Source organism: Pieris brassicae, chromosome 5 (genome assembly GCF_905147105.1).
Source record: "Pieris brassicae chromosome 5, ilPieBrab1.1, whole genome shotgun sequence".
In the NCBI taxonomy this organism is placed as follows: Eukaryota; Metazoa; Arthropoda; class Insecta; order Lepidoptera; family Pieridae; genus Pieris; species Pieris brassicae.
Genome location: NC_059669.1, coordinates 9,402,738 through 9,429,810, shown reverse-complemented (window position 1 = coordinate 9,429,810; position 27,073 = coordinate 9,402,738). Strand labels below are relative to the sequence as shown.

The 27,073-nt window shown below is 32.4% G+C and overlaps 1 protein-coding gene across 2 annotated transcripts in view; it reads left to right on the top strand.

Annotated features, from left to right (window-relative positions):
* LOC123710227 overlaps positions 1–27,073 on the top strand; it is a 195,482-nt gene that overhangs the window by 56,003 nt on the left and 112,406 nt on the right. The window contains exon 1 of one of the 2 annotated variants that reach the window (XM_045661997.1): positions 1,906–2,204. The exons of the other annotated variant lie outside the window; for it this stretch is intronic. The gene's annotated coding sequence lies outside the window, so the exon portion shown is untranslated. Of the gene's footprint in view, positions 1–1,905; positions 2,205–27,073 lie in introns of those variants that run through there. 2 annotated transcript variants of the gene reach the window in all.

The window sequence follows — 27,073 nt, the reverse complement described above, 5'->3', positions numbered from 1 at the left end:
TTCTTTGCTTGTCAGCGATTCTTGAGCCGCAAGGTCTTTACAATGCTTACCTTTCGCAGTCTTTTTATTACTGAAGGTCTTTTTAGTGGCGCCGCACAACTTCCTCCACTCTCCCCTGTCTTCGGCAAGCCTCTGCGCGCGAGAGTAAGACCCTGGAGGTAGATCCTGACGTTTTTAATTGGTCATAAATGAATACATTGGTATGTCCAACCTACGACCTCAGGATTGAGAACAATGGTTAACGACTCAACACTGCTAATAATAAAAGAATTATGAACATGAAGATGTGTTGACGTCGAATGATGCAAAATTTCGTTGTAAAATTATATTTAAATATATAATAATACCAACATTGCTATATTTTACACATTTACTACGAATTCATTTATTCATCAGTACTGACACAACAATGGATGTTATCGCATTGTTTTTGAAAGAAGGAATAAAGACAAAATCATTGTTACACTCATGATGTATAGTTAAAAGGAAGCACTAGCCCCCACTTAGGATTCCAGGGATCGTGGGTATCTAGTCTCTTCCATTTGATACACTAATTATTTTAGATGCTTGAATTAATGAATTCTACATAACACTTACAATTTTATTTATACACCGAAGGGGTAGGTAGTGACCACGGATCTTTACTAGCTACGGTTCTTACTCCTGACATACCTCTCTCGCTTCATTAACTTTAATGACATACACCACGCATGCTCGTCGTTTAGAGGTATTTCAGACCTGTCACTCCACTATCGAATACTTTAAAAACATGGAAATAATAAATTTCAATATAACTTATAAGTGATAATCATTTTACTTAACCTACTAATTAGTTACAAATTATTACAATACTCGTATACACTACGATCACGATTTTTCCGGACTTAAGCAAAACACCATAAATAATCAAGTGTCTCCGCTTGATTTTTTATTTTATTTCAATGTAATAAAGTCGAAAATAAGTTGACTAATATCTTAATATACATTATTTTAATACCAACGACATATTTATAAAAGATTCTAATAACTAAATAATACTGACAAACGATTCTCAATTTTATGACCTTGTACGAAGTTTCTTTTTTAATTATAGAAAATAATTTCGATCCTTTATCTGAAGCGAGAATGACAGTGTCATTACGTCAAGGTGACATTAGTGACATGAGCTGTTAATAGGTATATTGAGCGGTTAAGCCGTGACCTTAGCGTTTAGGTATATAGTTCACATATAATGTAGGTACATAAGTCACGTTTTCGCAGAACATATAATGTTGTATGATTTTCTATCGACACTTTGTTAGTACATACAAATGTCTATGCAACAAAACAAAAGAAGAATATTTTCTAGCTTTCTCTGGCTTATCGTAAATTATCTAGTATCAGTATTTTTTAAAACATTTACGTGTAAGTACTCTCTCTGAATGTTTATACCAAAAGGCATTTTCATTTTCTCAAAACTTTCATATACTTTGCTCTTGATTTCACATTGGCCATATTTTAAGTAGGCTAACGTATCAATATCGGTAATAACGCAAGAATTACAACAAAACAAATTAAAATGCCGCAGGTAGCAATACAAGTTTCACGTGGCTCCAATTTAAACAGCTTGTTTACCGCGCAACGACTACCAGTATAAAACAATAACAAGCAAAATTAATGTCTTATAAGATAATACATTTTCTTACACAACCCTAAAAGAACAAAACTGATAAGTTGCGGGGGCAAAACAGGTAGCACGCACACACGCTCACATGACTTGTGACCGCGTATGTACAATAGATATCACCTGCAAATATCACGCACACACAGCGAACGCGTAATAAATCTGCCTAACACGAACGAAATGGTCCACTCACACAAACGCAGCTCACCCGAGTCACCTCCACATGCCGCGGGTCGGTCGCTAGTGACACCACACTGTTGCATTTTCACCTGTTGAGTGCTAGGCGTGTGTGACGTGAGTCAGAGCTCAGAGGCTCTCAGTCGGCTTGACTGTTTCGCGCGCTTTGGTCGCATATTTCATAAACATTGAACGCATCGTCCACGTGCATTCGCAAGTGATAAGTGAGATCGATGCACGAGTGTTGGAACTCGAGTGTAAGACTGTGTTTCGTAGTGTTTTTGGTGACCCTTCAAGCTGTTTCTATCGGACAAACTGAGGAACATTTCGGCGGCGGAAAACTGCATTTGGAAATACCTGAAAGGTATGTTTTGCAACTTTTCCTCGTGGAATTCGGTCCAAGTTTATCGTTCAAATGGTATGTTTGAATTATTTATGTACGGTGTTATTGAAGTCGAAGAGAGAAAACTGTTGTGGTGTTGTAAAAATATTAATTACTTTTTCGTTTACCAAGGTTTAATAGTTTTCGGATGAGTACAACAATTTTGTTTCTTGTTCATTTTCATTAGAATTTTATTTCAACGGAATTTTGAATTTAAGTACCTATCGATTACCTGAACCTCTTCTCGAAGTTGTAAGGCTTTTGGAGAAAAAAAAATGTTTACACGTAGATATTTTTTTTGTTTGGGCAACAGAAACAGCCGTTTTCATTTAATTTTTTTATTATATGATATGGGAATTTGAGTTAAGCAGTAATTGTTAATTAATCATTACGTTTGAACGAGAAAAACCTTTTTTAAATATATTTTTTTTATATATATGTGTCTTCACTACGACATCATGGAATATTACGATCTAGCCTAACTTACGACTAATAAGTGATTTAAGTCTAACCTAATTTACTAAAAAGGATTCTTATCATTAGGAAGTGTCCAATAACACTACTTATAGTCTCTATTAAAGGGAAGACACTCTGTTCTTGTGTTAATTTTTTTTCATTCATTGTTTAGCACTCTATATTAAAGTACACAAACACTTAAATATAAATTTATATCTCATTAATTATAACAATATATTCCCTTTAGTCTTCTTTAGAAAAACACACAGTTTTATTTTCCTATAATGAATTCCATCTGTAATACTTCTATCACACGAAACCGTTTTTATTTGGTTCATTTCGAACGTATAGATGATATGAAGAAATAAATTATAATGAAACCCGGAAAATCTATTTTTCCTTTCGTCAGACCATATATTTTTGTACTGTACATCAATCGAAATAATTGGTATAATTGGGTATAATTATCCTAATATCTGACACTTTACTTGATCCGTGACGAGTTTCTGACGTGAGTGATGGCCCATTACCCCATTATGGGTCATTACTGTCCCTAATATTTCAAATATGAAACGTCTTCAAATAGATTTCCAATTATCCAATTCTTGCGAGCAAATATTTTTTAACGAAGTCTCTTAGTAAGGTTTATTTTTTATATAATAAAGGCATAATGATAAGGTAAGTAATTAACAGAACATTTTAATATCAGTAGTAACCATCCTTGTACATTTAATAATATAATAATAATATTATTAAACAAAAGCGAAATACTATTGTTGATTATAGTTATATATTTTCCATTAAGGTCAATTTCATAGCAGTGTTGGCCTCGTGGCTTTAGCTTGCGACTCTCATCACTGAGGTCGTAGGTTCGAAATGTGTTAATTTAACACTCGCTCCTACGGTGGAGTAAATCATCGTGAGCAAAAGCCAGCATGCCTTAGACCGAAAAAGTTCACCGCGTGTGTCAGGCACTGGCTGATCACCTACTTGCCTATTAGATTAACAAATGATCTTGAAACAGATACAGAAATCTGATGTCCAGACCTAAAAAAGGTAGTGCCACTGATTTTTAAGGCCAATTCAATAATTGACATTGGACGTCTGATTTCATTATTATATTCTGATTATATTATTAATACAACCCTAATAAATCTCCTTTCACGAATTAAGTTCGATGGCGCTTGTTGTATGGAGATGTTTTAATAAAACTCTTTTTAGCTGGATATCAACTAACTTAATTGGTTTAAAATATGAGCTTATAACTAACACAAAATCAATCTATATATAGGCTTATCTAAGGGTTCATAAATCTAAATGTCACTTATGTTATTGGAGATTATCGCAACCGAGAATGTTAAAATACAATTTATAAGTGTGGTAAAAACTAGAGGGTTTATATTGGGTTCAAGTGTGATTATTGTTTCCGCTTTATTAGTAACTTAAATATTTATATAGAACATCACATAAAGTTGGGTTACACAACTCACGTTAAGATACTTTTCGCGAAGGTTTAAAGTTTTCAGCTTAACCAGTGAAGTGGCTTTCGAAGAATAATTTATATGCAAAATAAGTTTTTATAAGAAACATGAAATAGACGTTACCTTAGAATATTCATAGACGTAAAACCATCAGAAATACGCAAAAATGTATGTTAGTTGTCTGGAATTGTAAAATAGGATACTTGAATTTGGCAAATATAAATTAGATTCTCAACCAGGAAACAGAGAACCGTGCAAACATGCGATGGAAATCATTGTGATAAAACAGATATATCTCATAGCTAGAAAGATTTGTTCGCTGACCCGAAATAGAGCTTAACATTACATACGTAAGGCCCTTAAAATCGCAATTCCTAATAATCAGCATTATCATCATCAGCCTCTTCATTTGGCCCATTTCTGGACTTTGGACTCCTCCATGATCCAGTATGTTCTGCACTGGCGTCTCTGTAACCAATGGACCTCTGGGAGCTAATCTACTTTACGATGTCGTCAGTCCACCTAGTTGGTGGGCGGCCGCGCATTCTTTTGTTCTGCCGAGGTCTCCATTCAAGGAATCTGCACGGATACTTCTATACTTCTAATAATATCGTTTTGCTTTTTATCATTAATTATTTTATACATTATATAAAAATAAAAGAAGTTTACAAGGTGGAAGATTTTTCCGTCCACTAGGACCTCGAAAAAAAATTAAAACTGTAAGACTAATATTTAAGATAAAATTATAACTTTTATTATTCGTAGACATATAGTCTAACTTTCTACTATGAAAGTTCATATAAGTCATATATGAGCTTTTTTTACTGTTTTGGGCTGTGTATACACTATGAGCGAATACATTGATAAAAACATGTGTAACAAAATACAATAGATTACATTATATTTATGCTGATCTAATATTGCATTGTTATTTTTGTTACATCATTCATGATCACATCTTAATGGTTGTTATATATAATAAGTGTCATAACGAAACGGTAACAATATTTATAAAGCATCCATCCATCCGTACTGGTAGTATACAAGTATTGGAGATCTCAAAAATACTAATTTGGTGTAATTTGATATGATACAATATTTTGTCCTTTTTTATTAAACAGTTAGTTTAGAGCTTAGTTAGAGCTTTGGTGTACTGGATGAAACTCTTTAGTATAATCAAATATTCTTACATAGGCTATAAATATTAATCACGATTGCCCCGGAAGTTCCTCCCTGTCACGCGTGACACGCGTCACCTTTGTCATACATATTTTTGGTATATTATGTACGCCTGGACTTGAATAAATTATACTTACAGTATGGCCTAACGCAACTTTTGTAAATTATCTGAATCACCAATATTATATTGGATTTCATAGATCCTTACGATCTCAATAACATTAATATTTAAAAAAAAACATTTATAAATAGATAAGTCTTATAAATTCTTTAACACATAAAAATGTTTCCCTAACAGTAAAAAAGTAAGAAAAAGAAGCGAGAAAATACTTACTCCTGAAAGTATAAACACAATTAAAATCAAGAATGGATAGGTGATAATACGAGTATTATAAGCTTCAAGTTATTGTTTGTTGAAAGCGCTGATGTAAGTCTATTTACCAAGGATGGCCTCCTTATCACTAGGACAGGCTATATACTGTGTAACGATGGACTTCGCGCGAAAGAAAACAGAGCGGCATACATTTTATTCGATTTTTTATTTAGAGTTTATCATCACATAAATAGCAGGACAGCAGTGTTGGCTAATGGCTTCAGTGTGCGACTCTCATTCATAGGTTCAATTCCCGGCTGTGTACTAATGGACTTTCTATCTAAGTGCGCAAAACAGAGAGGAAGCCTTGCCTTGGACCCAAAAAAGTCGATGGCGTGTGTCAGGCACAGCAGGATCATGAACAAATCTGAGGTCCAGACCTAAAAAAGTTGCAGTGCCAAAATATAAAGAAAAGCCTCACTGTTAAGCCCCCACCAGGCATCATTAACGCAACAGAATTATTGTTTCATTAAAATATAGTTTTAAGGCAATTTCCAAATTGTAAATTTATCAAAAGATTGTTACAGAACCTTTGGAAAAGTTTTACTTAATGCTTATGTTGACATATAGTTCCATAGGTTTTTACAAATTAAGTTGCATTACTAGGGTTTTATGTAGTAATCCTATATCAAGTTTATTGAGTGTTAATAATGCCTGAGCGCGGGTTCAAACCGCCCAGTCTCATATTCCACCACATTTTTGTAATGTAGATTTTATTGCACATAAATTTCATCAAAGATTTTTTTGTGTAGATTTGGATTATGTATTTGTTTTTATAGATATATACTCTGTAAAGACACCTATTAGAAAGTGTCGAATCCATAATGTATCATGACTCTTCTAACAACGGTAGGACCTTAGTTCTATACTTTCAAAGCTAAAGTCACAAATGTTAGAATTACGTACAATACGCTGGACTGAATTAAAGCTATAAGCATGCATGTATTGAAGCTAGTTTAATGAACACAGAACTAAGCAAAATGTTATCAATTGGTACTGAACAAATGATTAATAAGCATAATAATTGAGGGCTTGCGAAAAACTCCTTATTATTATGTATTTAGATCATCGTAATTTAGGGAATAATTTAAAGATGTAATCATTAAAGGGTTATTAGGGGCAGATAAATATCTGCGTCTTCTGGTGGGTAATACTAGTTCACTGAGGTTTAGTTTTCCTTTGATGTCGAATAAAAACTCATTAGAAACGAACAGTAAAACTCAATGTTTATGATCCAACAAAGGTATGTAAAGCAAGACATTCCTTGGTGCGAGGCGACCTCGACAGCCCACTACGCAGTCTGCGCACGCGCCGGAGCATCCGCGTAGCCTCACTACACTACCATATAAAACGACATATAAATAGAATGCCCTGAGTTCAGAGTTCGGTTTGGGTTCCGGAATTAAGTCTCGACTGTATCCGTTTTAGAAATTTGATGGGTTTTATACCGGATGGGATCACACTAGGTGAGTTGCCGGCCTTTTAAGAATTGGTACGCTCTTCTCTTGGTGGACCCTAAGTCTTATACTGTATAGTAATAATAAAGCAAACAAAGACGTTTGTGACCTCAGAATTGATGTGTCGGACACAAAAGGCTCATCACTTACATATTTGTAACAAAATGAATACAGTAAGCTAAGGCAATAACCAAAGATGTAGTGCCAATGGCATTTTTGGTTATATACAAAAAATGTGGTCAGTTAAATTTAAGAGCATCTTGATAAATGTTGAATGTTTATCGAACCGTAATAATCCATTTAACTGAAAATTGTGAAACCTGAGCTCGTGATTTTTTGCCGATGTTCAGAGGTCACCAGTACATTTCAGACCGCGATAACCGCACGACGTGACTAAAACAAATACAACTTTAGCATGTAACGTTACTTGTGTATCTGTTTTATTGGAGCCGTCCTCTTAATATGATTTTCTTATGAAACTGCGTTTCAATATTTTCTCTCCATAAATACTTTCATCAAACTTCAAGGAACACCAAAATTACTCGAAATGGTCCAGCCGTCTTCGAGTTTTGCGCTTAGCAAAATATTTTGGAATAAACTTATTTATATAGATTTTATAGGGAAAGTTTACCTAATGAACCAATACAAAACAGTACTTATTACCCTTCTACCAAATCGAATTTACTAATAGATAGTTTTGGGTTAATTCATACTTAATCGATATACTAATTTGCTATATTTATAAGATACACGTAACGTATACAAGAGTTTTAGTATAACATACTATAATTACTATTCATTTTCAGTGAGGCATCTCATTGCCACAAATGTTTCTCTCTTCTGAATATTATGTACAGATATAATACTAGGTTTAATATATTAAACAAAATGAAGCTATAAAAGTTCTGTAAAACCAAGTCAGGATTTCGAGTTGGTAACGTCGGGCAACATTGGGGGTCGCGACCGGCAACCGGCCACACCGACCGCACTACGTGACCGAGCGATGGGAAGTTGCTACGCATTCATAGTTTCCTGGTACAAATTATGCTTAATGGCTCAAAAAATAAGTTAAAAAACGCCTTTAAACTAAGTTCCATCCTGTTATTTTTCTCTTTATAGTGATCGTTTTGATATTAAATATCAATGATAAGAAAAGTTGATCTGTCGTGTTCGCTAGAAAATTTTATGTAAATTTCTACATCTCCGTCTCCATGGTTTTTATCGTCCAACTTCTTCTATGTATTAGTTAATAAATTCCATAACAGCTAAAACACATATAGTATAATTCAGTAAAATTAACATTCTATCATTATTTGTCTAAACAATAGCGGAGATAATTTAAAAAAGAAATGGTTTAAAAATGAGAATGCTCAGTTACGCAGTTATTAAGTCAACGGATGTCCGTAATTTAAAAATGTGGTATATGCATATTAATTATATTGCTCGTTATAACAATAAGAAGTTATTGTATGACAACATAAAATCATTGTATAAAACGGACTTTCTAAAGGAAATTTAGGGTAAAACTTAATTACTGTTTTATAATGAAACATTATTGCAACTACTGTCTACTGTCTATAGACTCGTCAGTCATACTAGTAGTATTAAAGAAAATATAAATTACAAATATAGTCAAAAACAAATTTTTAGTATAATAAAACTATAACTTATAATCTTTCGTGTACCAAGTGTCAAAGTAATGATCGATTTCAATCCGATTTGAGTCTAATTCCCATTTGACACGAAAAACACATAATGAAACAGATCTAGAAATGTTTTTGCCCTGTTGTTTATTCGTTAGTTACGATGAGTTAACCACAAGGCTGTAAAATAAAATTAAAACAGGTTGGGAAGACAATTTTAAGATAGGAATATATGTTTAAAAGCATAGTTGGACAAAATATCTCGTGTTGAAAATATGTTTTTTTTTTCGTAAAATTACCACAATTTTACAATGCAATAGTCGAGTTCTTCTATGAGTATTACAATCATTTTAGTCCCTTTATTAGAAAGAGTCAGACTAATAAAACTACATGTATTCCGGATTCAATATGTTAACAAATTAACTAAAGGTGACAACGTTATTCAACGATTAGATACCAAGCATTTGAGGTATTCCTATATATAATCTTACAATTTGGTCAACATGATAAAAACGGATTAAAAAACAATTGATATTTCATACACATCTCCCGAGTTACGGTACTTAAATTAATATAAAATGAGCCTTATTATAAGCTCTCATACTGAGGGCATGTCAAATGGAGCGCAATAAAGCATCAAGTCGCTGTCAGTTTTGAGCTAACAGGAACATCTCAATGGTAATACGAGGTTGCGATCACTGTCAATATTATGCAGGACGTGACTCAACCGCCGTGTTTTGCATTTAACTCGAGATATACATAAATAATGCGGCACGCTTGTCAAAATTTCAAAATTATGACATAGAGGATATTACCACAGGCTAACTGTAACGCGGTTATGTTGATCAAAGTTTGCTCAGTTTGACAAGAGGTGGCGCTGTTGCTGCCAATAATCTGTAATCTGTAATTTAAAAGTGCAAGAATAGAATATATATGTCAAAATAAATGTTAGTTTATGTGATAATTATATCAATTACTATAAATAATAAAATCCTTAAATTTTTAGTACGTATTAAATATTTTAGCTATAGACTAGGTATTGTCTTATTTTAACAAAACTTTACTTTGTCTGTATATTGCTAAACTATGACTAACTGAGTATGTTAAATGCAGCAGTTCCTTTCTGTATTGCGATGTGTGAGTAACTGGCACTGTGCTAAAGCTTTCAATAATACGCATTAATAAATACTTTAAAAAGCGATTAATAACGAATGTTTAACTATGAAATTAAATAAATATTTGTAGTAGATAGGAAATTTATTTCACTGTTTTTTTTTCTACACACTCAACTTTCAAATGTTTCGTAAGCTAACAATGTTTTACAGTAGTTCGTGATTCTGTCATTTCGTAAATCTAAAAGATCGTATCATTTAATAAAGAAAGTTAATAACGGTATCAATTATTTTTTGATCGCGCTTTGTTGACTACGCTAAGCAATCTGCCGTTTTTAAGTTTGGACCAAAATTATGAGTTTTTAATTATGTTCTGGAGTATTGTTTTCTCTTTGTACTTTATTATCTGTACCGTTACAGTCATAAGGTTTTACTTATGTTTAATGTTTAGCATTAATAAGGTAAAGGTACCGTTATTAAATGCTTTTAATTGATAACTCATAAAAAATCGTCACGGGTTAAAAGTTCTCCCGTAATGTATATCTGGTAGCACAGTAGTGACCCCACTGATGAACCAAGCAAATTAGATAGACCAAACTTGCGAGTTAGAATTTAGAATCAAGATGAGTTCCGATTACTTTGCGAGCCACGATTCCTTGGAAATATTTTACATGAAAAAGTTTTTTATGGGTTTAACTATTATCCGATTGGACATTCAAAATTATATTTTTATTTTTATTGCAAGAATTATATGAATAGTTTGAAAATAATGAAATTATAAACCTGCTTATCGGATATATACGCAGTCTTGCTGAAATTGGGATTATAATGGCTATATAATTCGATATTATAAATTATTACCTTTAAGTACTAATAGTACTTGTAAACCAAAGGTAATATTAAATCTATTGATTTTACAATAAGATAACTTTCATCCTTTTCCGTCAGATTGTTAACGCCGTCATGAAAAGAGACTAAGTACTTCCGTTATGGGGTAATTTCAATCTGAAAAAATTTATAATGATAATAAAACAGATTATACATATTTTATTGTACCCTTCAAATCTTGCGGTTTTATTGCTTTTTTATTAGCTTTATAACGTCTGCGGGTTGTATGGCAAGTGATAAGTTATTTTATCTATATAAATCTAATTCTTATTTTTTTTGGGTAGGAATTTGCACACGCTCTCTCTAAATAGGTCAAATTATGGTAAGTAATATATTCCAAGAAAATGTTGTTGCCAAAATTATAAATAAATAAACATGATTATATATTATGTTCTATACTAAGCTTGTTTTTAGAAAAACGATATCTTTCTAGCAATATAAAAGCGCAACTTTGCCGAATCTCTGTCCAGTTATCCTATGTATAAATTCATGACATACACACCTATGGAACTATCCACAGATAATATCCGTATTCAGTTTTACAGAATAACTACCACAGACTGAACACCGACCAATAGAACAGTACCAAAAAAATAATAGAGAACGTGTTAGTGACATTTTCAAAAAGAAAAACTTCTTTTATGCCAGGTTTTTATCGAAAGCTTTTTGGTATTTTCACGCATCAGGTGCGGGTCACGTTTCAGCATGAGACAAGTGGATTCCATTGCTTTGTCCCCGTTACGCTCGATTGGTTTTGGTTAGTGGAGGTCACCTGGTGGTTGTGTTGAGCACGATTTTGATCTTGCACTAATTATAACACGGATATTTGAGTCATCTTAAACGTGGTATTACAGTGATGTATAATGGTGTAGACACATTTTCAGTCATAATTAGCATTGGCATATAACTTCCTACCTAGACATATACCTTTTTTTACTATTTCATGGTAGTGGTTTCTTAACACCAAGAGTTACCCACTTAATTTTATTGGCAAAATTCTCAAAAATGGTTAAAGTTTTAGTAGCAACGTAGCAACTTTTTTCTCGCATGCAAGTGAAGCTTTATAGAGTATTTACTTATGAAAGTGGAGCTGTTATAGTAACCTGAGGTAGTGTATGAATGTAATGTAAAAAAAATAATTGGTTAGTAAAATCACGCTGCCTTGAAAGACATTTCATGGAATCAGGAGCGTAAGATGATTCTTCATGCATCAAGTGCGGGTCACGTCCACGAAATCAAGTGGATTCCGAAGCTTTTGTCCCATGAAACGTTTCGCTCCATTGGTTTCGGCTTTAACAGGTTGAGGTGAACAAGTGGCTGACACGATCTTATGCTAGAGTTTGCGGTGAATAAATGCCGATTTGAAAGATTTGAAACTGATATTTTAACCAGCGTTAAAATAGCAGCTTGTAGATTCTAGATTTGAGATCTATCAAAATAATAATTCAATTGATGGCAAAGATGGCCCTTTTTGACGAATTAATTGTTTGTCACTTACTATTTATTTTGAGAAATCTGATATAAATGTATTCAACTAAATTGCTACAAATTCCGGTATTTTACTAAGTTATTTTAAATACATAATCATAAAACGTGTGAAAAACTACTGTGGTTTGCATTATCAGCAGTCTTGTCAGGAGCGCGACAAATGCATATGGAAGTATTTATTTATTTTTATCTTGGTTAAGCTGTTTAATATTAACACTCAGAGTAAAGAACAAAAACCTTTACTGACTACTTTCTATGTTAATTAACAAAAATACTAACTTTATTTCACGAAAAATGTAAACTTAATTACACATAAGACAACACATGACACGTTAATTATATTATAATTAAGTAGTGAAATGTGTGGCCTTATAACCGAACTTTTGATTTAAGGCAAAACTCGATCATTTCTGTTAAAACAATAGTTATTTTTACAAGAACTTTAATTTCTTAGTTGGCAGTTTTGTTGTATAATTACGTTTAATATAAAATCATTACAATATTTTTTTAAACCCATTTCAACATTTTTAACACACTTAAAACACAGTATAGTTAAAATTATTAAGTTACTAACAAGTGTTATTTAATATAGCGTTTAATAACGTTTATATATATATAAACGTTTTAGATAATACAGTTTTTGAAGATTAATTTAATAAAAGTGGCGATGCGATATAAGTAACGAATATATAAAAAGAAAATAACATAAAAGGAGGTGTGTGAAATTATATATACACTATGAATGTTGGTATAGGTTAAGAATTATCACAAATATTAAAATCCGTTAAAAATAAATTTAATTTAGTTTGTTATAGTAAAATATTAACATTAGTTATGAATAAACACAAAATTATTGGACCGATTCAAATATTCTTGTACGATTACATTTCTACATTATCCTTGAGTCTAAATAACATATAAAAACAATACATATCCAGCCCTGTGAAGCCATGATATGTATATATATATGCATGTTGTCAAACGTTTCTCTCAAGAATACCGGAAGACAACACGAACCGCGCCAATTACGCCGTTAATACTGAAAATTTCCTGTCGCGACTGGTTCGGACAATCTCCCGGCCTCAGGTTTTGTACTTTTTAATCAAAACTGCTCGAATTTCGTGCTCTTTGAACTGGTTTGAAAGAGTCGCGGTAAAAACCACCGGAGATAGGGTTACCAGATATCAAAATGAATCAAGAAGCCGGGAGCTTAATGATGCTGAATTTATACAGATAAGGTTTTGGTAATTGACTTTTATAAATGTTACCACAGTTTAATATTTTTTTAAGTTTAACATTAAAATTTATATCACTGTATTGAACACGTATCCAATGTTTTCTATGTGTCTGAAACTGTTTCCTACAGTGTTTGCTGTTTATTATTAGAAAATATATATAATTTAATTATACTTTTCAAGTTTCAATATCATATATTTGAACATAAATATTTTAGCTATTTTTTATTAACCTTTGACAATTCTATATATATCCATAGTAACTCAATTTGTTTTTTACATGCAGACCAACGTCTGGATTTGATATCCAAAATCTAACACATGAACACTTGCTAGCTAAATTGTATTATAGCTATATTAAAAAGCTCTACGCCGTTAGACTTTGGGCGATTGGGAATACATATTATTAGTTAGCGGTGCTTTTTATAAAGTGTGTTTTAATATTATTATAAGTACAAGTATACAACAGTTATTTAAAGAAATGTGATCGAAACCATCATTTTTTTAACGTTTATACTGTGGCTATTTTGTGACTACTGCTGGGGCAACCCTATAGTAGCTATTGATCGCGTGTTCCGGATCAATGATTTTACCATTTTATTCTTGTTGCGTGTACTTCTATTTTCAAGGTGTAAATGGGATTGAGACTTATAAAAAGTTCAATTAGGTTTTTTTCTATTTTTAGGCGCCCAAAACAATATCATCCAAAAAGCCTTCTTGAGAAAGTTTATAATAAAAGATTTTTAGCCTAACAGCCTCTCAGACCTCAAAAGAATGCTCGATGGACAGAACCCGCCAGCCCCTCTTAATTGCCCCACATGGGAGACATTAGTTTAGGGCCTTTTTAACCTAAATATACAATAAGGTTCTAATGGATCGATCTAATCTAAGAGATCTAATCCTATATTATAATCAACGCTTGCGTTCTTAATTCAAACTGTTATCGGTTTAAGTTAGTTTATTAGACAATATTTATTCATAACTACATGATCGTAAAATATATCATAAAAATAAATTCATAACTTTAAATAACTGTTATTTGATACTCAAGACTGTAAAGTTTACGAAAACGCTTTTCCGTCTTCATCATTCATATTTAACTCGACATAAAACCTATTTTGTCTAATTCCCTCAAATTGTGTTAGCGGTGTGATAGAATGGGACAGATAGTATTTAGTTCAAAGAGTGCAATAGCCAGTTAAAATAAATTCAGTAATAGACTATTACCTACCTTAGAAACAGTAAGTTAACTTGAATAATGACGATTATCTACAGCGTATACTATACGAGTATTAAAATAACCTAAAAACCTTCGTATAATAATGCATATGTCGTGTTAAATTTATAGGTATTGATAAAAAATAATTACACTTTCGAGTGTTGTACAGTAAATTGGATTAAATTTACGGTGCGCTGAGGTCAAAAACCAGAGCGAAAGTAAAACCGAAGCTCGAGTGAGTGGCGGAACTGTGGGCGAAGGTGAACACATCCAAAAATGGATGATAAGTATGCCCCATATATTACGATTTTCAGAGCGAAATTGCATCAGGACTGATAGGGCTGCCTGCATTGGAGGAAGTAACAATGGTTTTGTAATTCTTTAAATTATAATAAGAATTTATTGTTGTTATGTAATATATTCGAATCGATATATTTTATATTATTTATACATGGATGTGAATTATCTCATAAAAATCAATTTGGATATCTAGGTAATTGAACTAACGAGTGCTAGTTAATACTAGCACTCGTTAGTTCAATTCAATTAGTTAGTTCAATTAATCTAATGACATGTCATAAAAACGGATCTATAGCATTCGTTGAACTAAATACTATCTGACGGAACACAATTTGACGGAATGAGACAAAATATGAATGATGAAGACGGAAAAGCGTTTTCGTACTATGTACAGTCTCGAGTATCAATTAACAGTAATTTTAAATTTATGAATTTACTCTTATGATAACCCTATATTTTACGATCATGTAGTTATTAATAATAATTGAATAATAAAATGATATCCAATTAATATTAACTCGATTGCTTTATTTAGTTCATTTAATACTTCTTGTATTTATTTGATAAATAATCTTTAGTGCAATTGTTATACGTAAGCGTACAATATTTCACAAATTATGGTAATTTATGAAACATGTATTTTTACTTTATTTTATGCAAGAATAATTATTTAAGTAATTAAGAGGGCGCATTAGGCTAGCAAAATTCATGATTACACCCCGCGGATCTTCTCCGCCCGGTCTAGTGACTAGTGAAATAAACGTATGCTTGAAGATCGCGTGAGATGAGACGGACGACACAGTGTTCCGCGGAACAAAAATCAAGTAAACGCGAAATGCTTTGTATTTAAATAACTCGTAAAATATTCAATATTTAATAAAATAGCTAGTAACAGCTCTCGGCCAAACTCGTTAGTTTGAATTACAGCACGTTGCTGTAATTCAATTTTTTTTTTAAATTAGGCAAAAGTTAGATGTGAGTTTGTGTTTTTTTTATTGAGGAATTTATATTTTACTGTGTTTTTAATCAAAGTCAACCATTGAAATTGTAATGAAGGATCAATACATATTTATTGTTTTTAATTCAATCATCCCATGCTTAGATAAAATGAAATCTATGACGAGTGATTTTAGTTTGTAGCCGCGACGGGAGGCAAATGTACCGAATGCTAATACCTAATCATACATTATAGGTCTTGTGTACTGAAATTAACGAATTGCTTACGTGTGAAGAAAACAAATATAATTATTGTTGGACTGTTATGTGATAAATAGTCATGTCATTGACCTGACCTCTATAGCTAAATTGTTAAGTCATTAACAAATACGCATTTAACTCACAAATACGGATCTGTTTGAACTATCGACTCTGGGTTAAGTGGCAGTTTATACTTTAGTTATAGGTAATTAGGTATATACATACACTACATAGTAAACGCTAAGTGTTCAGTCGATTATGAACAGGATGTTGCTTTTGCAGTTCTTAATAATTCCTCATAATAGCCCTTGGCTATAGTTAGAAATATATACCGTAGCGAATAAATAATTATTATTAGCTCTAGACGTTAAGCTACCTCGTGTTTATTTCAGTAATTCGACTTTTTAAAGTAAATTTTTTAAAATCGATGCCTAATTTATCATAAAAATAATTTAAGGAACGTCACACATTTTAGAACCACATATACTGATTGGTGTTTGTAACAAAAAGGAACTGTATTACTATTAATTTAAGCACCAATTAGAGAAGGAATATCGGTTTCTTACCACTATTTACGATTCAATGAGATGATTTATTTTCATAGAAATATTTCATAGAGATAATTTCCAAAGTATTTATTCTATATAATAATAGTTTATGCGTATCTCCTGATATATATTACTTTTTAATTTTCCACCGCTCCTTTAACATGTTTACCTTTACTTTTCTACTATTCATTACGAGTGGAACATTGGCACATATGGTAACCCTGGCGAGTATCCAATTAATTAACTGGCAATACCAGCGGTCACATTACGCATGCGCTTGCACATGCGGGTCGCTGACGGGTCGACTGGTCACTTCGTTAGTTTGCGATCGCGATTTTACGTCAATTAGAACCATTGTCGCAAATCTTGAGATGTAGGGTTGGTTAAATAAAAGCATTTATCGTTATATATATTAGAAAGGAATATCGTTTAGAAGAACTATTTATAACTATGTTTTATCACATCACATCAGATCACACCGACCTTATTTGATTGATTTTATAGTCTGTGCGGAAAGAGAAGCTTCTTTGAGGTGGCTCCAGTAGTTACGCTATGTTGACAACACTGTTCCGTTATTCCATTTCGACAGTAATCATTTTGCTACATAAGTATCTGTGCGGGAAGAGAACTTTTGTGAGGTCGCTGTAGTGCTAAATTACCTTTTTTGTTGATGACAACACTGTTACGTTAATAAAGTTTGACAGTAATAATTTTGACACAACATTAAAAGTACATAAATTTTGTGAAATTGAAATGACGCGTGGCAAATAAGTATTATATTAGTTTGTATAACCACGCCAGGGGTTTTAGTCAAGATGCCATAACAGTATGTAGAATGTCGAGAACTAAATTTGTATGAAAATGACAGTTCGTGTCGACTCTATTTATTTAGGGATCTTAACTAAACCCCCAGTACTCTTTCCGCACAGACTACTTGAAATATTTAAAATTGTCACAAAATTTAATAAGTTAGGTTCAGGATACAGAAAACACTGCGTTTGACTTGTTCATAAGCATAGAGGCTGAGAAATCCAGTTCATTAATGATTTCACCGCCAAACCATGACAGGTGACGTTAAATGAAGCGTCTCTGTCTCATTTACGAATGAAATATAGCGTGTAAAGTCAGACAATTTTGACATTATTCGAAGATAGATGTGTTTTTAAATGAGTATCAGGCTATTGAAGCCTTAAGTATTTTTCTGCTGTTTTCAAGTTGTCATAAATTAATACGAATATGCTAACGATTTTCGAAAAATTGTGCCTAAATTGGCATAGAACACGGCAATTGTGATACTATACGATGATGATACAATTGTACAAAAGATGGCGTGGAGAGCAAAGTCAAATTGGAAACATTTTAATTATGATTTTTTACGAAAGACATAAATATGCTTAATATATAATTAAAGGGAAAATTCTTAAATCGAAATACTAGGCGGTATGGTCGAAAAGAAAAAAAAAAAGAATTACAATGACAGCGACACACGTGAAATTATAGTAAATGCCGCAAATATGACGAAGACGAATTCAAAATCTATTCACACGCTATTAAAATTAAGGAAAACGCATAGCAAAGTTCATTGACACGAAAACACGAATTTTTGTGCAAGGCGAGCAAATGATTACTTGGTATTCCCACCAGCATCGGGTGACATGCGTGACCTCGATGTCGACTATTAGAACTGTCCACTAAATTATGGTTTTCTAATCCAAAGTCAACGAATATTGTGTCTGGCAATATTTACGTACTTATTGATCAATGTCCCGTCAATCTTCATTTTACTGCACTTTAATGATAATTATGAGGCAAGTAGGTTTCATCACATTTAGTACAGCAGCGACCTCGACCTTCACGAAAGTTTTATTTCTGCACATACAATAAACAAACAAGCTGAATGTGAGGCAAATAAACCTCTTAATAAATAGTTCTCCTAAACGATATTTGTTAACAAACATTATTTATAATCTGTCATCATATTATTTAATATAATCTGTGAATGTCATATGTTAGTCATTAACTCTCGGTGACAAAGGCTGAAAAGCGCAACTCGAGTTATGTAAAGTATGTCTTTTAGTTACATTGGGAATCCAACCTGGGACCTCCACTTAAACACCATGTTAATCGAACTGAGAAACTGTTAATTAATTAGTAGTCACTTCTGATACTTGAGATTTTTTCAACAATTCAACAGATTACTGTATATCAACAAAGACATATTTTTTACTATAGACACTAAGTCTTCATTTGTGCTTAAATATTAATTATAGCTGATATAATAAAGATATTGTTTAAGCAATGTCAAGTAAGAACAGAGTTGTCGCAAGTGGCGAAGTCGAAATCAACGTATGTCATGTGAGGATAATTGCGATCCATTACTGGAGTACAATAGAATTGGGCGTTGCAACCAAGCCTCCGTGAAATTGTACTTTTTAAATACTTTCTATTACCTCTTTTAAATGGAGCTGGTGTATATAAATAAGTTGTACTAGTGTTATTTAAATTAAGTCTAATGTCATTTATTACTGTAGGTAACTAAATGTACACTTATGAACTTCAGTTAGAAAAATGGTTCAAAATGTAGAGTTCTCAAATTAAGGGCGTGGTAAGGACGAGATAGGCATAAACTCAAAGTCACACTTTTAAATCCCCAAGAGTTGTTTTGTTACGAAACGTTTGTAATCGAAGGAGGGTAAAATGAACAATTATTTTTCATATCTATGCGTTAATCATTAAAAATAGTAGCTTCAAATCCAGCATGTTTACGATCTCAATATAGAACTCCAGTAGATTCAATGGAAATCCACACAACGAGTTCCAGTTAAGGTCAAAGACGTAGCAGGTGTTTAGTAAACATATCATGCGTGATGCCTGCGACCTGTGGAATGTCAGTTTTCACTGTGAACTGTGATTTAAACCAGTTAAAACGCTATGAGAATGTACTATAAAAATTACTTTGCTTGAATTTCTTACTTGTCTATTTGAAATTACGATAATTTTTATTATTTCTTCGAACTCTTAATTTTCAATAAGTGATAAACGTTATCAAGAAAATATTTTAAAATGTTGTGAATAGGAAAATAATTTAATACAAGGAAGGTGAATAGAAAATTCTTATGAATTAAAATTCCAGCAGTCTAGCCGCAAGGCCTATTAACCTGTCAATTTAATGTATATTCTCGATTAATTAGCAGGCACCTGGTTTCTCGACACTAGAATACGTTATTATCTATGTATATAAAGATGCATCCCTATTTCCCTTGGTCACGGTATCACGCGTGAACGGCTGGACCGAATTCGCTAATCCATTTTTTGTTGGTTTGTTATTGTCAGGAGAAGGTTCTTATGAAATAAAAAAATAAGGAAATAGCGCGAAAGATTAGAAAATTTCAGAATTCTTAACCACCATATTAAGTAATCATGAATTTAGTTACGATAGCATTTTTTTTCAGTACATAGTGTGCTTTTACAATTCAAACTTTTTGGCGTTATAGTGTTTGACATAACATTAACATGTAAAAATGAATATCGTTTAAAACAAAAGCATTGCATTAATGCCAATTAATCTTGAAAATCCATGTTTTCACATGGCCATTTATATGTTGCCTGTTCTCATGTCGGAATACCAACAAAACGATTTAAACAGATGCCAGAAAAACAAACAAAGAATGTTATATATCATAATTATAACATAAGCATAGTTCATTACACTAATTCGAAATCAATATTCATAGTTAAGGCAGGACAACGTCTGTCGGGTCCGCTAGTCACATATTAAAAATTACTTTTACGAATCAAAAAATTCATCATAGTTCTACAGCTGTTATGAACGTTAGAAAAATTACTGTTTTTTTACATTTACTGCCTGTTCAAATCAAATGGCGTTTGAGCTTGTTTGGCACTGAGACTTGGATCCCCCCGGAGCGTATGACACACCAAACCATTAAACAACGAAAATCTTAAAACCGCTTCAATTTTGTACAACACAAATATTAATTTAGTTTTCCTTCTTCAGGCCATGATTTTGATCGATTAATATTTATATCCCCACTTTGACACGTGATCAACCTTAAATATTTTTCCTTATAAATTATCGAAGTAAGGATAATGTCAAGTAACGATAAAAAATGAATTTCTTCTATGACCTTTGCTATGGACATAATTAGTAGTTATTATTATTCATCGACAATCGAACCAGTGTATATAACCACTAAGTGCTTGCAACTAAGTGTATTTAGTATTTTATTGCTTTGTAGCAATTGTCTAATTCAAAGATCATGATAAATTCCGCCTTGATATTTATACTACCACTAAAGTTAAAAAGGAGCTCAAAAGAACAAAGAACTACGGCAGACTAAAAGAGCGATGCGCCGACGAGATTGAAAGGGCAGCTGGCAAAAGTTTGATGATGACGGCAAATAAAATAGGGTGGAAAACCTTGCAGGAGGCCCTCTCTGTCAGCATCTTAGAGTAATAATATTCATTTTCTATTTGTCCCCATTTCCGAAGTACGCTTTTTGGTCAAAGCTCACCGATATCCAGATTACTCATTCTCATAGCTAGGTCTATATGGATATCCATACTTGCTTCCAATTTACAATCGATTATCGCTTAGTTTTTGTAATTTTAATTTATTTGTTTTGTTTAATAGTTGTATGATCTTTACATGTACGTCATGTTTGCCTATATGTGCTTGTTACATTGATAATTGTATAATGCGGTTCCTTTACTAATGTTTCAGTGTGCCGAGCGATGACAATCTTTTATAAATAAAAAAAACGTTGTATAAATAAATGTATATGTATTTCTTTTTCTATAATTAATAAGTGGATAAATAAAGCCTTATTAATATTATAGTTACAAAGATCGTTATTATATATATCGTATAAAATTAACAAAAATTAATTTAATATAACATAATTCTACGTCACACTATTTTCGCAAAGTTCATCATTTCTCTGTAGATTAATAACAGAACAGAAATACTTGTCACTTAAACAATAATGACCTCCGAATGTTATTTTCAATGGTAATTGTTATGAATAGTCGGTAAACAGTAGTACCTTCGGTAACCTTCATAACGACCCCGCTCGCATGCTAAGTTACAGGTCAGATAATTTATTACAATCGTTAAACAAATGGTTGACATCAATAATTGTGACAGATTATCGAGAGCAAAAAACGTGGAGTATTTATCGCGTATTGTTTCTTTTTCACGTCCTTTGGTTTAAATGTTAAGGATCCCATCGTCCCACGCCTTTGTAACCTATAAAGCCAATTATCCCATTATTTTGTTTGCTTATTCTCGCGTAAATAAAATTAATTATTGAGGACTTCGCTAAAGTTCCTTTATAGAGTCGGTATTAGTAAGAATATTATATATGCCAAAATTAAATACGTTCACTACTTTGAATCTTTAATTATTAATCATGTTAGATACGTATAATTTCTATTTACAAATTTCTTAAATAAACATTTTAAAAAAGAAAATTAAAACAAATTTGAATAGTTTGGTCCCTGCGACAGTGTACCTTTAAAGTTGGCAGCATTTCCTCGCTGTATTGCGATACTTATTCGTTCAGCTAGGAAAGCATCAGCTCTGGGGTCTGGTCTGGGGTTATTCTTTGTGACCATAATATACATCATTTTATAAATAAAAAAAACAATAAGTAAGTAGGTTACATAAGTTATTAGGCAACAGGCGGCCTTATTGCTAACAAGCGATTTCTTCTAGGCAACCCTAATATGGGAGACTAAAATGAAAGAAACACCTACAGAGGGTAAAGTACAAGTAGTGCATAATTTTTTTACAAAAAAATACTCAAAATAACATGCAACTCAAAATAACTTAAATTAAGTAAAAAAAATCCAAATAAAAAATATAAATAATAATATGTATAAACAGACATGTAAAAGCTCTGCCAAAGGGTAAGTGACTCACAACTTAAATCTTATAAGCGCCTATGCACTGAACCCCACGGCTTAGTACTGTACCTACTTTGAATACAGTTACAGCTTTTGTTTTATTTATTTATTAAAGTTTACCGCATCATACATACTAAATCTAGGGCATATTTTACAAAATCTTCCATCTGAAATGCATGACAAGTGAAGTAAACATAAGTGTTAAAAAAAATACAATTAAGACATATACAAGATAAAATAAGCACACAATATAATTAGCAGAAATGTATGGTAAAGCAGAAATAAAAATCAGCAAAACAGCGAATTAGGTTCGAGATACGCACCCAAAGCTTTCTCTAAAACCGATCAACCCACTACCGAATATATCCAACTTCGGATAAGCACTGTTCTGTCCGTTAAAATCGTGAATTTAATAATAAGCTAGTGGCTAACTAGTAGTATAACTCTATGGGTCTTGGGTCTTTTAATTTTAAAGACAAGTCAGTGATCAGCTTTCTTGACATATTTTGTATTTTTTGGGTTTGAGACACGTTTCCTCGGAAGGTTGCAAGTGTTAATATCTCACATAGAAAGACAAAAGCCTTAATATTCTGATAAATAAATTTGTAGTAAAATTTGTACGCTACTACAACTTTTAACAAATGTTCATACGTACGAATGTTTATTTAATTGTCCTTATATATTGACATTACAAAGGATCATTGCTTGTGATAGTATAATTATTAACTTAAAAATAATTTCAAATGTTTCTGTCCAAGCCGAAAAGGTTTTGACGTAATGTCTAAACTATAAGCTTATAAAAGGCCTGCGTGCTTCTCCAAATTTTGTAAAACGTAGATTTTAGAAGTGAAAATTTCGTTCTCCATTCGTCAATCCTAAATAATTGTTTATATTGATTATATAAACAAAGGAATAATAGTTGCATAATAAGTAATTACACAGAACATGAATAGTTTCGAGCACTATTTTCAAAATTAATCTCCGCCGTTTCGTGTTAATTTGTGTCGACGAAAACGTATGTCGTTCCTGAGGTATTTAGTTTCAACACTGTTATTATGTTTCACGAGTGTCAAACGTTCTTATGACCTCAGAAACAGTTGACACTAAATCCAAAATAACCTTAATCTGACAAGAAACAGTCTACTTTTGTTTTGCCGCTCAGCGGGCACTTCACACGAACAACGCGGAAGTTTATTTTATGCTGAAATTAATTTTATATTTTATGTGATGTGTCTATTACTGTATTGATATAGGTATAATGTTTACCAAGTATTTTAATTGCAATAACGGATTAATTGTTGAGGATTAGCTGGTACCTAGGATTTGCAATGAATACTGAGAAATTATTAATTCTTTATGTATTTTCATCTTAAAGAAATGCTTAAATTAGTTCTACCTTATTAGCTGTTAGAGAGCAGTGTACGATCTCCGTCTCTGCACCAATCGATTTTCTGTAATGACAACGACTTGCCTGAGACCCAACAAGTCGACAGCGGCGTGTATAAGGCAAAGGAGATTGATTTGTATTAGTTGTTATAAATAAGATAACACGATTTTTGCACAAACAAGATACAAAACTTAATACAAAATTGGGCTTTGCTCTATTAAACCGGAAACCTTTATGAATAGATTAAAGGACCGGACATAATTAGCATTAATGACAATTATTGTAAAAAAAACGTTCTCACGTTATGTGAGATTTGGCATTGCCACCAATATCCGAATTTGAGAGGCGTCCACCGGATGCGGATGCGACGCAACGACGGATGTAGATCTTGACATTGGTATAATTTTTTAATGATTAAGAAGAATATCAAAAATTCACATGTGACAATCGTGGAGTAAACTGCATCAATAATTTGCTTTTCTATGTCTTTTTCTCATTCATTTGTTTTTCCAAAAAAAATTACTTGATCAGCCTTTTGACACACTCCGTCGACTTTTTGGGTCTAAGGGAAGCCGTTTTCCTTCACCGTTCGAGCCGAATGTTACATGCGCAAATAGAAAGAATGTCCATCGGTGCACAACGGAGCAGCGAACCCACGATCTCAGGGATGAAAGTCGAACGCTGAAGCTGCTTCCAACATTGCTCAAGAATAGATACAAATTTTTGAATTAAAAAGGAAATATATTGTATTTCATACCGGCCTTAAAGAAGAAAAATATAGTTTCTATGATGGTATTGTAGAACTTCGTAGTACTAACATAAACGCAAGTTATATGAACATGCTCTAATACTTAGGTACTTATTTAGTTTGTGGACAACGGTTATCTTAACAATCGGTCTCTTGTGAAAGTGATAGTCGTAAAGCTTGAACTAAAACGGCTCAGATCTGTAGCGATTGTAGCTGGCATTGTCAGTGGAAATTAGATTTTATTTGTTAATGTTTGTTATAGATTAGCATTCACTAATAAGTAGCGTGTAAATCAGAGTAACGGTTATCGTCATGACAGATTTTCACTGTTGCAAAAATATCTAACTGCTAGGTCGTAATGTGACAAAGAGAGAATAAATATAGTCTAATTTTTAATAAGGAATTTTCGACACTGCCACACTGCTCGACTGGTGAGATGGAGTTGTCAACTTGTATATAGTTGTTGGTAATTGAACGCAAGAAGTCCGTGATAGATGGTGATGCTGAAATATACTTTTAGAAGCTGAGGCCGTGGCTAACGGACTACATCCATTATCCTAGGAGATCATGTTCCACGAGTTTTATTATTACAACCGATGAAATATGACAAAACTGGACAATTTTTTATAGTTCTAAGTGGCTTATACGTTTTTTTGCATACTCTGGTTTGATAATAATTTCGAAATATGAAGTCGAATGAAATGAAATTATCTATTGAAATGAAATTGAAACGAAACAGCCGAGGGTATGTAGAACTTTGGTACAGTATATGCCAGTACTGGTTACACGGTATATTGATGTACTTAAAACTATATTTTTATTATCACTAAGTAAAGTCATATTTGCCAACCCAGTTGAACTTAGACACATTTGTTGTAATATGCAAAATAATTAGCTATGATTTCAATAATTTTCTAGGCTAGTGATTAGAATGATTGTCGTAAAAATAATTATAAGGTTTACACAGTTTAATCATTTATTAATCGTTTGAGATTAATATTTGATTAAACATTTATTTCACACAAATATACTGTATATTTTACAATTTTCTTAACCTACATTCTAATTAAAAAGAAATAAATAGAAATTAAAACAAATTTAAAATGTTTGGTCCCTGTGGCAGTGTACCTTTAACGCTGGCAGCATTGCTTATCTGTATTGCGATACTTATTCGTTGAGCGAAGAAAGCACCAGCTCTGGGGTCACCGTTATATGTACATATGTTATGTATCTAACAGTCTCCAACATAAATCTATAACTAAACATATAATTAATCTTTAAGATTAATTATATTCCACGAGGAAGCCCGTCGAAGGGTCCTTGAAGCCAATTCTTAAAAGGCCGGCAACGTACTAATAAAGGACATGATAGGTATATAACTTAAAATCAGGTCAGGACCCTCCGGCCCATTCCCACCTGTTATGTAATAAAACATAAAATTGTTGAGAAGAAAGATTTGACTTATGTATTTGTAACGAATTATCTCAATGCGTATGGTTGTATGGCAAAGTAACATAGGTTATAAATTCATTATATTACATTAAAATAAAATGGACCCGCTACAGGCCAGTACAAAGTTCTTTAAACCGAAACTCAGATAAAGCATTACCTATGTAATAAGCGTGAAAAATGAATGGATAGCGACGATTAAAATATCTGTCCCCAATACCATAGATAACAAATGTGTCCAACCCGCAAATGTAAGTAATTATCATGTTATAGATATAACACGACACCAGGTCGCGCCGCTTCGACCTTGCGCCCACATTGAAGGCTGTGTGAATAATATTTGTCGTAAACGTTATCTACATTGAGTATTCAATGTTTTCTCATTTTCCAAACTGATTTTCCCGTTAAATTGCAATATAATAAACAAAATTTCATTTATAGTTAATCTATGGACAGTTTTAAAAAAATTTCAAGTGTATATAACCTGAAATTTTTAAATAATTTCATTAGAGAATGAAAAACCGGAAACCAAATTCTCTTGACTTTTACGATCGAAGTAAGATAAAGTCTTTAGAAAACACCAGAATATGATCTAATAAAAACTGTAACTGAAGGTCATTGTTTGTAAATTATGTTTTTTCATATCGCTTTTGATTGAAAAATATTATTTCCAATTTAACCTAAAAATGAAAGTAATAAATGTGTCTGAAATCTCTGTAATTCAAATTAAGAACGTTATCAAAAAAATGTATTCACTTGTTTTGTT